The sequence below is a fragment of the Chrysochloris asiatica genome, unplaced genomic scaffold, assembly GCF_000296735.1.
Source record: "Chrysochloris asiatica unplaced genomic scaffold, ChrAsi1.0 scaffold00067, whole genome shotgun sequence".
NCBI classification, from domain to species: Eukaryota; Metazoa; Chordata; class Mammalia; order Afrosoricida; family Chrysochloridae; genus Chrysochloris; species Chrysochloris asiatica.
The window spans coordinates 15433422-15445081 of record NW_006408585.1 but is presented as its reverse complement, the minus strand read 5'-3'; the positions used below and the strand labels follow the sequence as shown (position 1 = coordinate 15445081).

The following is an 11660-nucleotide window of genomic DNA, read 5'->3' as shown; positions in this document are numbered from 1 at the left end:
GTTGCACCTCAACATAAAGAAGATAAAAATCCTCACCACTGGACCAATAAACAGCATCCATATAAATAGTTAAAAGACTGAAGTTATCAAAGACTTCATCATGGAAGCAGCAGTCAAGAAATCAATTGACTTACTGCATTAGGCAAATCTTCTGTACAAGACCTCTTTAAAGTGTTCAAGAGCAAAGAACAATGTTAGTTTGAGGACTAAGGTGTGCCTGACGCAAGCCATGGTATTTTCAATAACCTCATATGCCTGCGAAAGTTGTACAGTGAATGAGGAAGACCACAGAAGAATTGATACATTTGAGTTATGCTGTTGGAAGAGAATATTTAAAAGTTGCATGGACTTCTAAAAGAAAAAAAAAACAATCTGTGTTGGAAGAAGTACAGTCAGAGTGCTCCTTAAAAGCCAGAATGCCTAGACTTCATCTCTCATATTGCAGACATGTTTTCAGTAGGGACCAGTACCAGGAGAAGAACATCATATTTAGTAAAGTGGAGGAGCAGAGAAAAAGACGAAGACCCACAGCTAGATAGATTGGCACAGAGGCAACAGCAATGGGCTCAAGGGTAGCAACAATTGTGAGGTTGGCACAAGACCACACAGTGTTTCATTCTGTTGTGCACAGGGTGTCTGTAAATTGGTACCAAGTCGATGACACAACACAACATGACAGTCCTTGGTATCCACAAAGAAGGTGATAGAAATAATTCCTCAGCGTAAGTTTCCTAGTGTTTGTTCACCAATGCACTTTTTAATTTTCTTAAAACTTTCATGGTTAAGTCCCTTCATTGTCCCATGTCCTATAAAAACTATATCAAGATTACCCTTCCAGAATTAAAAATTAATAATAGTAGTAGTAGCCATATCCTTCTGAGCTGAATCTTCTGCCTTGGGTTTTTCTGAGCTAGCAGATCATCTTGAAAGTCACTGTTTTGATCTTTGGGTTGACAGCACTTAACAACAAGGAGACTAAAGAGTCTGGTGTGGTGCTGTAAGATAAGTATTGGACTGCTAACCACAAGACCAGAGGTTCAAACCAACCAGCCTATACTAAGTCACTATGAGTCAGAACTAACTCGATAGCACTTAACAACAAGAAGACTAAGACAAGTTATTACTGAGAGAATCTGTGTGTAGCCATCTGCTAATCAGAGAAACATGCTTAAAAATATTTTATGTGTAATAAACTTGTGCACGTATGAAATGGAAAAAAAACAAAAAAGAAAATGGAAGAAATATACAGAGTAACTCTACCAAAAAGAAATAGCCAGTGTTCAACCATTTCAAGAAGTAGGATATGATCAAGAGCCAATAATACTGAAGAAAGCAGTCGGAGGTACACTGAAAGCAGGAAAAGAACAAGGTACCAGGAATTCATGGAATACAAATTGAAATCTTTCAACAAACTAATGAAACACTGGAGGCACTCATTCATATATACCAAGAAATTTGGAAGAGAGCTACCTGGTCAACTGAGTGGAAATATGTGTGCCCATTACAAAGAGAGATGACCCAATGGAGGGCGGAAATCATCAAACAATATCACGAATATCACATGTAAGTAAATTTTTGCTAAAGATAACACAAAAACATCTGCAACCATATACTGACAGAAAAATTCCAAAGGTTCAAGTCAGATTCAGAAGAGGACATGGAACGAGGGATATTATTGCTGACTTAAGATGGATCTTGGCCGAAAACAAAGAATACCAGAGGTGTTTACCTGTGCTTTATTGACTACACAAAGGCTTTCGATTGTGGAGATCATGATAAGCTATGGGCAAAATTGTGAAGAATGAGTATTCAGGAGCACTTACTTGTGCTCATGAGGAACCTGTACATAGACCAAGAGGCAGTTGTTCAAACAGAACAAGGGAACACCGAATGGTTTAAAATTAGGAAAGGTGTATGCCAGGGTTGTACTTTTTTTACCATATTTATTCAATTTATACATTGTTACTGTTAAGTGCTGTCGAGTTGATTCCAACCCATAGCGACCCTGAACAGGGTTTTCAAGACTGTAAATATATTGCTGCATACTTATTCAATCTATATGCTATGCAAATAATGAGAGAAGCTGGATTACATGAAGAAAAACATGGCATCAGGATTGGATGAAGACTCATTAACAACCTGCAATATGCAGATGATACAACCTTGCTAGTTGAAAGCAAAGAGGACTTAAAATACTGATAAAGATCAAAGACCACAGCCCTTGGTATGGATTGTACTTCAATGCAAAGAAAACAAAATTTCTCACCACCGGACCAATAAATTGTTGTTGTTAGGTGTCATTGAGTCGATACCGACTCACAGAGACCTTAGCATCTGTATAAATGGAAAAAAGACTGAAATTGTCAAATACTTCATTTTGCTTGGATCAACCACCAACATTCATGGAAGCAGCAGTCAAGAAATCAAATAACATATTGCATTAGGCAAATCTGCTGCACAAGACCTGTTTATTGTGTTTAAGAGCAAAGATGTCAGTTTGAGAACTAAGATGCGCCTGGCCCAAGCCATGGTGTTTTCAATAACTTCATGTGTATGAAAAAGTTGGACAGTGATTAAGAAGAATTGACCATAGAAGAATTGATGCATTTCAGTTATAGTGTTGGAGGAGAATATTAAAAGTACCATGACTGCCAAAAGAACAAACAGATCTGTGCTGGAAGAAGTACAGTCAGAATGCTCCATGGAAAGCAGGATGGCCAGACTTCATCTCTCATTCTTTGAGAATATTATCAGGAGGAACCATTCCCTGGAGAAGGATATCATAATTAGTAAAGCAGAGGGTTAGAGTAAAAGAGGAAGACCCCCAATGAGATAGATTGGTACAGTGGCAACCAATGGACTCAAACATAGCAACAAATGTGAGTTTGGCTCAGGACTGGTAGTGTTTCGTTCTGTTGTGCACAAGCTTGCTATGAGTCGATACTAACTCAATGGCACCTAACAACAACAAAATAAAGCAAACCTATAAGACTGAAAATAGGAAACCATAGATGTCAATTTATAATAAAATCAACTACAAAGCAAAAAGCAGGAATAGTATATATACAGAACTTTCAACAGGCAAAGAAGTCAAGTAGATTTCAAGATAAAACAGACTGTTTTAAATTAAGCAAAATTTAATAAATTATTGAGTAGCCTCAAAGAAAATTAATGCACCTTTCCACAAAAGTAAAAAAGAGGAAAATCAGATAGATTTAGCAAACATTAAAACAGCAATGAAGAAAATGCACAAACAAAATGAACTCAGTGAAGAATATTATGTAAAACAAAGAAAATAGCAATACTACAAGATAAACACAAAGCAAAATAGCAGCAATTAATTGCTACCTATTGACAATTGCACTACATGTAAATGGATTAAATGCACCAGTCAAGAGACTGAGTATTGCAGAATAGATAAGAAAGCAGGATCCTTTAATTGGCTATATACAAGAGGCACAACTTACACATAAAGACAAAAATAGGCTATAAATCAAAAGATAGTAAAACTGTTTCAAGCTAATGGCAATCAAAAACAAACCGGAGTGGTGATATTAATCTCTGATAAAATAGACATTAAGGTAAACCCAGCATGAGAAACAAAGGACATTTTATCATGATTAAAGGGTAAATTGAACAAGAGGACATAACCACAATAAATACCTATGCTTCCAGTGAAAGAGCTTCAAAATATATAAATCAAACTCTAACAGAATTGAAAAAAGAAATAAAACAACACTACAATACTAGTTATTGTTTTTAAGTGCCATTGAGTCGGTTCTAACCCATAGTGACCCTGTATAGGGTTTCTGAGAAGTGGTTGGTGAGCTTGAACCACTGACTTTGTGGTTCAAACTAACTTACACCACTTTCGATGAAGGACAAATTAACTAGAAAAAAAAAAATCAACAAGACACAAAACTAAACACAATCAACTAACTTAACCTCATAAAGAAATATGTCACTCAACCAACAACATCACAGTATACCCTCTTTTCCAGAGCACATGGAACATTCTCCAAAAGAGACTAGATGCTGTGCCACAAAGCAAACCTCAATACATTTTAAAGTATCAAAATACTACAAAGCATCTTTTCAGATCACAATGCTATCAAATTAGAAATGAACAGTAGTAAGATCAAGAAAAGAATAAGATATATGGAAATTGAATAATCTCCTGCTTAAAAGCTAATGGGTAATAGAAGAAATACAAATTTAAATTTTAAAATTACCAGTATCAAATGAAAACAAAAACACAACATACCAAAACCTTTAGGACACAGCAAAAGCAGTGTTAAGAGGGCAATTTATAGCATAAATGCACACACCCCAAAAGAAGAAATAACCCAAATCAACACCTTCACCCAACATTTCCAAAAATTAGAAAAAGAGCAGCAAACTAAGTCTACAGGCACCAGAAGAAAAGAAATAACAAAAGTTACAGCAGAAATAAATGAAATAGAAAACAGGAAAACAATAGAAAGAAGCAACAAGACAAGAAGTTGGTTCTTTGAAAGGATTAATAAAATTGACAAATCATTGGTAAATTTAACAAAAGAAAAGAAGATGAAAATAACATGCATAAGAAACTATGTGAGTAACATCACAACAGAACCAATGGAAATATAAAGAATAATAACACAATACTGCAAAGAATTCTACTCCAAATTTGAAAATCCAGAAGAAAGGGACAATTTCTACAAACATACAACTTACCTGAAATAACACAGACTGAAGTAGAAACTTCAACAAACCTATAATAAGAGAAGAAAATGATCAAGTCATTAAAAGACTCCCAACTAAAACGAGTCAGGCCCAGACGGCTTTTCTTGTGAATTCTACCAAACATTCAGAGAGAAGCTTATACCAATTCTACTCAAACTGTTCCAGAATGTAGAAAAGGAAGGGAAAGTCTCTAACTCATTTGATGAAGTAAGTATACCCTAATACAAAATCGGAATCCTGGTGTGGTGCTGTGGGTTATTGCACCAGATTGCAAAGCCATTTAAATTGCAAGGTCGGCAGTTCAAAGTCACCAGCTGCTCTTCGAAACCCTATACAGGGTCGCTATGGATTGTAATCGACTCAATGGCACTTAACAACAACATACAAAACCAGGCAAAGACATCACTAAAAAAGGAAATTATAGACCAACATATATCATAAACATTGATGCAAAAATTCTCAACAAAATCCTAGCCAAGAAAATCAAGCAACATACCAAAAAAAACAACAACATCATGACCAAGTGGGATTCATATCAGGTATGCAGGGATGGCTCAATACTAGACAAACAATCAACACCACCACATAAATAAAACAATGGGAGAAAAAAATACATGATCATATCAATTCAGAATAAGAACTTGACAAAATCCAACACCAATTCCTCATAACACTCAACAAAACAGAAATAGAAGGGAAATTGCTCAATATAATTAAGGGCATATATACAAAACCAGCAACCAACAGCACTCTGAATGGAGAGAAACTGAAAGCATTCCCCTGGCAAGCAGGAACCAGACAAGGTTGTCCTTTATCACTACTTCTAGTCAATAATGTGTTAGAAGTCTTAGCCAGAGCTATAAGGCAAGAAAGAGAAATTAAAAACTGCCAAATTGGCAAAGAAGAAGTAAAACTCTCACTGTTTGCTGATTATATGATTCTATACATAGGAAATTCCAAAGATTCAGCAAGAAAATTATTGGAACTCATGGAAAGATTCAGCAAAGTGGCAGGATACAAGATCAAAATACAAAAATCAGTTGGATTCCTTTACCCTAATAAAGAGAGCTCCACAAAAGAAATCAGGAAAACAATACCATTTATAACAACCACCCACAAGATAAAATATTTAGGAGTAAATCTAAACAGAGAAACAAAACACCTATACAAAGAAAACGGCAAAACATTGCTGTACGAAACCAAAAGAGACCTAGAAAAATGGAAAAAATGTACCATGGTCATGGATAGGAAGAATTAACATTGTGAAAATATCAATACTACCCAAGAGAATCTATACATATAATGCAATCCCAATCCAGATTCCAACATACACTCAGAGATGTAAAAATTAATAACTCTAAGTGAAAAGTAAAGAGACCTTGGATAAGAAATAAATTATTTTTTAAAAAAGAACAAAGTAGGAGGCTTCTCACTTCACAATCTCAAAACCTCCTACAAAGTTACAGTAGTCAAAACAACCTAGCACTGGTACAATGAAAGGCACATAGACCAGTGGAACAGAAGTGAAAACCCATTCACCTACAGTCAGGGCCAAAACTCATTAAATGAAGAAGACATAGACTCTTCAGCAAATGGTACTGGCAAAACTAGAAATCCATTTACAGAAAAATGAAACAATATCTAACATTATATTCAAAAATGAAATAAACTAGAACTATAAAGATCATCAATGAAAAAATAAGAACAAACTTGAGGGCTCAGATACATGACATAAATATACTACCAAACATAACTAACAACATGCAAAGATTAGAAGAGAAAATAGAGGACTGGGACCTCCTAAAACAGATATTTATTTGCATCAAAAGACTTTACTAAAAAAGGAAAAAGACAACCCACAGACTGGGGAAATAATTTTGGCAATGATGTATCAGACCAAGGACTACTTTTTAAAATTTATAGAACACTTCAATACCTCAACAAAAAGAAGACAAATAATCCAATTTAAAAATGGCCAGAGGAGATGAACTGGCACTTCACTAAAGAAGACAGTCAACAGATACATGAAGAAATGCTCAAGGTCATCAGCCATTCTTGTTATTGCAGTTGTGTGCCGTGGAATCGGTTCCAACTCATAGTGACCCTGTATAGGGTTTCCAAGGAGCAACTGATGGGTTTGAACCGCCAACCTTGTGGTCAGCAGTCCAGTACTTTATTATTATTATTATTGAGATTTCTTTTGTTGTTGTTCTTTTGCCCCATGAGGAAGGATTCATGGAGGGGTGGGAGTGGGGGAAACACATTTGAAAATAAAACTTAGAGATTCTAACTATAAACATTACAGTTTATACTTAGTTATACAGAAAGTATAAACATTTACACCCAGGCACAGTTTCTGTGGGTACATCATAAACTAAACCCAAACCCGTCCGGTCAGTTCCGGCTCACAGCAACCCTGGAAGACAGAGTAGAACTGTCCCAGGGGTGGGGGAGGTTTTCAAGGCTGTCAGTCTTTATCAAAGTATAAAGCCTGATCTTTCTCCCAAGGAGCAGCTGGTGGGTTTGAACTGCCTACCTTGTCTCTGTGAGTAAGCACGCACAGTTGACATCAGAACAAGTTTTGTCCATACTTGTGAAGGTTAGTCTATGAGGAAAATGAAGACATTGTAGGAGAAAAAGCAACAAAAGACGATGAGATAAAATCTACAACTGAACCGGTTTGTTAGCTTGTTTTGCAAAAAAAAAAAAAAATTCCTACTGTGCAGAGCGCTTCCAGTTCAATGTCAGTTCTCCAGAATCAGTAAACAACTTGATGGACACCAAGGTGGGAACATTCTCCTCCAGGTCTCAGAGAATGGGGTCTAAGTTGCATAAGTGGACGCCTTGTTCCCAGAGATGCTCAAGTCATCCTTCCACATGAAGACTCCTTTCTTCAGAAATTCTTGAAGATCTCCAAGTCCTGAGATGAAGCGCAGGAAATATTATCCCAGTCATTATCGGGGTACATCTCAAAGTTTGACGTGTCACTATCTGTGGGACATCTTCCCAGTTTATTCCCCAGAACCACCGAAGTCGTTTGATGTCATTTGCTCCATTCTCCATGTTTCTCAGTCTCTTAGTTCTGTCCACAATGTGCAGTTTCTTTAGGAGGTCTTTGATGTAAAACTCCAAATGTCTGGGGAAATCTATTTTTGGCGGCAAGATTTTTCTGATAAATTCCAAATGGGTTGTCATCGAGAATTTGAGGGAACCTGTCCACCAACTTCTTGGCGAACCCGAAATCGTTGAGTTTGAAGTGCCCTTGTCTAGCAAGATGTTCTCAGGCTTCAGGTACGACACACGCACACGCACGCGCGCGCACACACACACACATGATCTGTTTCAAGTGCAGGTACTCCATGGCGCACACAATCTACGCCCAGTAGATGAGCCCCGCGCCACTGCGCAAGCGTCCCGGGTTCCATAGGTAGCCGAAGAGCTCGTTGCCGCGGGCAAACTCCATCGGCATTTACAGGCATTTACAGGAAGCGGTCATAGTGGGCCGTCCAGAATAGCTGGATGAGGAAGGGGTGGTTCACTTCCTACAGGACCGACTTCTCATGGTAGACGTGCTGCTCCTGCTCTAGGCGCATGGCGTCGGGGATTCTCATCATCTTGGGCGCAAACAAGCGCTTGGTTGTTTTCTCTCGGACTAGGTGCACCCGTCCAAAGGTGTCCGTGCCCACAATGGACAGCGTGTCCAAATCCTGCTGCCATAGGTAGGTGTGTGCCTCGGGGCGCGGAGCCCTGCCAGGGATCCCACCTGATCTTTGAGGGGTGGGGGAAGGGTCTGCAGCAGCTGGGTCGTCCAGGCTTCTCCATGGGGTCCCCGCTCCCCTCCCCGGGACGCAACCTTGAGGGCGGGCAGCGCGGTGGCAGCATCAGCGGCGCCCCTTGCGCTTGGTGGAGACAAAGGGTGGGGGGAGCCTGGCAAGGACGCCCTGCTCCCTGTTAATTCGCAGTAGCCTCCGGTGCTTATTTTTACAGCGCCACACCAGTACTCACTAGCCATTGTTGTTGTTCAAATGTAGTTGAGTTGGTTCCAACTCATAGCAATCCTGTATAGGGCTTCCATGGAGCGGCTGCTGAGTTTGAACCCCTGACCTTGCAGATCAAACCGACCTTGTAGTCCAGGGCATTATCCAAATAACAATGAGATACCATCTTATCCCAGCATTGATAACAAAGTTTAAAAGGCAGAAAACAACAAATGCTTATGTGGGTGTGAGAGACAAGGACCTTCCTACACTGTTGGTGGGACTGTAAAATGGTGCAACCACTGTGAAAAACTGCATGGCGCTTCCTTAAAAAGTTGAAAATAGAAACACTGTATGACCCAGCGATCCCTTTACTTGGTACATAGCCACAAGAAATAAGAGCCATGCACAAGTAGATATGTGCACACCCCTGATCGTTGAAGCACTATTCACAACAGCAATAAGATGGACAGCCTAAATGCCCTTCTACAGAAGAATAGTTAAACAAACTGTGGTACATACACACAATGAAATAGTCCTTGACAAATAATGATGAATCTGTGAATCACAAATATTGTGTGAGACCACTGTTGTAAAAAGTTAAGAGACCATTTACTTGTTAAAAGAAACATTCTATGATGGTTACCAGGAGGGAAGCGGGGAGTACAATACTTTGCTACTTGCAGAAAACACAGGTTTCAACTTAAACAGTATTGTCTTCTTTACTAACAAATTCTTTGTAGTAACTCTATATCCAATGGCTTTCACAGCTTGAGTGAGGGAGATGAAACTTCTGCATGTTTCTCTCACCTCTTCATGTATTATTGCTCCAGATAATTTTCTTCCGCATAACAACTAAATGGGGATGAGAGAATGAAAGGGGAAATAATCAAACACCTTCTAAAAAGATAGCCAATTATGCTTCTGCACTGTTGTTGAAGGCTCATTTGGTATCTTTGAATTTCCCTTTCATGCAATATTTATTCATATTTAGTCAACAGGAAGATTGACCGACACTCTAACTTGCCTAGATTCTAGAATGGTACATATATATTGATTCCTGATATATCTATCCATATATAGAGAGAGATATATCTATATCTTTATCTATCTATATCTATATCTATATAGAGAGAGAGAGAGAGATAGAGAGTCCTGGTGTGGCATTGTGGGTTTAATGCGCTAGACTGCAAAGTCAATTTGAACCACAAAGTTGGTGGTTCAAGCTCACCAGCCGTTCCTTGGAAATCCTATACAGGGTCACTATGAGTCAGAACCGACTCAATGACACTTAACAACAATAACAACATATACATATGTGTGTGTGTGTGTGTGTGTGTGTAGCCAAGCATATAGGGAGTTCCCAGTCTGGATTTTTAGTTTCCTAGGATAAGAATCCTGGTGTGGCACTGTAGGATAAGCACTGGACTACTAGCCATAAGATTGGTGGTTCAAACCCACCAGCTGCTCTTTGGAAATCCTATATAGGGTCACTATGAGCAATATCTGACTACATGGCACTCCATGTAATCAGATATTACTCATAGTGACTTTATATAGGATTTCCAAAGAGCAGCTACTACTACTATTAGGATGTACTCCTGGTGTGGCACTGTGGGTTAATGCACCAGACTGCAAAGCCATTTGACCGGCAAGGTCAGTTGTTCAAGCTCCCCAGCTGCTCCTCAGAAACCCTATACAGGGTTGCTATGGGTAGGAATCGACTCAACAGCACTTAACAACAAAAACTATTAGGATACCACCATTCATTTGTCAGTTTGTTGTACTGTGGTGGCTTGCATGTTGCTGTGATGCTGGAAGCTATGCCACCAATATTTTAAATAGCAGCATGGTAGGCAGGTTTCCAGGGAGATTCCAGACTAACACAGAGTGAGAGGAAGGAGAGGCAGACCACTTCAGACTGTTTATCCACTTAAAGCTTTATGAATAGCAGCAGAATATTGTCAGATATAATGCCAGAAGGTGAGCCTGTCAGGTTGGAAGGGACTCAAAATACGACTGGGGAAGAGTTGACTGTGATGACAAAAAATGGAGTAAAGCTTTTATGACCTTCATTTGTCACAGAGACACAACTCAAAATGAGAAGAAACAGCTGCAAACATCCATTGATAATCTGAACATGGAATGTATGAAATATGAATCTAGGAAAATTGGAAGTTGTTAAAAATGAAATGGAACACATAAATAACAATATCCTAGGCATTAGTGCACTAATATAGATTGGTACTGGTCATTTTTAATCCAATATTCATATGGTTTACTATGCTGGGAACAACAAATTGAAAAGGAATGGCATTGCATTCATTATCAAAAAGAACAGTTCAAGATCTGTCTTGAAGTACAGTACTGTCTGTAATAGGATAATATCCATATGCCTAAAAGGGAGACCAGTTAATACCACTATTATTCATTCAAATTTATCCACCAAGCACTAAAGCCAGTGGTGATGAAATTAAAGAATTCTATCAACTTCCAGTCTGAAAATTGATTGAACAACAACTATGAAAATGGAGTCCTGGTGTGGCACTGCAGGATAGACTCTGGGCTGCTAACCACAAGATTGGCAGTTCAAACCCACCAGCTGCTCCGCAGAAACCCTGTACAGGGTTGCTATGAGTTGAACCAACTTGATGGTACTTAACCACAAACAACCTTTCAGTCTGAAATTGATCAAGCATATAATCAAGATGTATGATAATTACTGTAATGGTATGTGAAGATTGGAAATAAAGAGGAAGGATCAGTAGTTGGAAAATATGGCCTTGGTGAAAGAAATGATGCTGGAGATAGAATTTTGCAAGATTAATGACTTCATTGCAAAAATCTTTTTAAAACAACATAAAAGATGACTATACACGTTGTTGTTATTGTTGTTAGGTGACATCGAGTCGATACTGACCCATAGCGACCCTATGCACAGCAGAACAAAACACAGCC

General features: G+C 38.6%; 1 pseudogene; it reads right to left on the bottom strand.

The window, feature by feature from the left end:
- Positions 1 to 7801: 7801 nt before the first annotated feature.
- LOC102826759 overlaps positions 7802 to 11660 on the bottom strand; it is a 7866-nt pseudogene continuing 4007 nt past the window's right edge.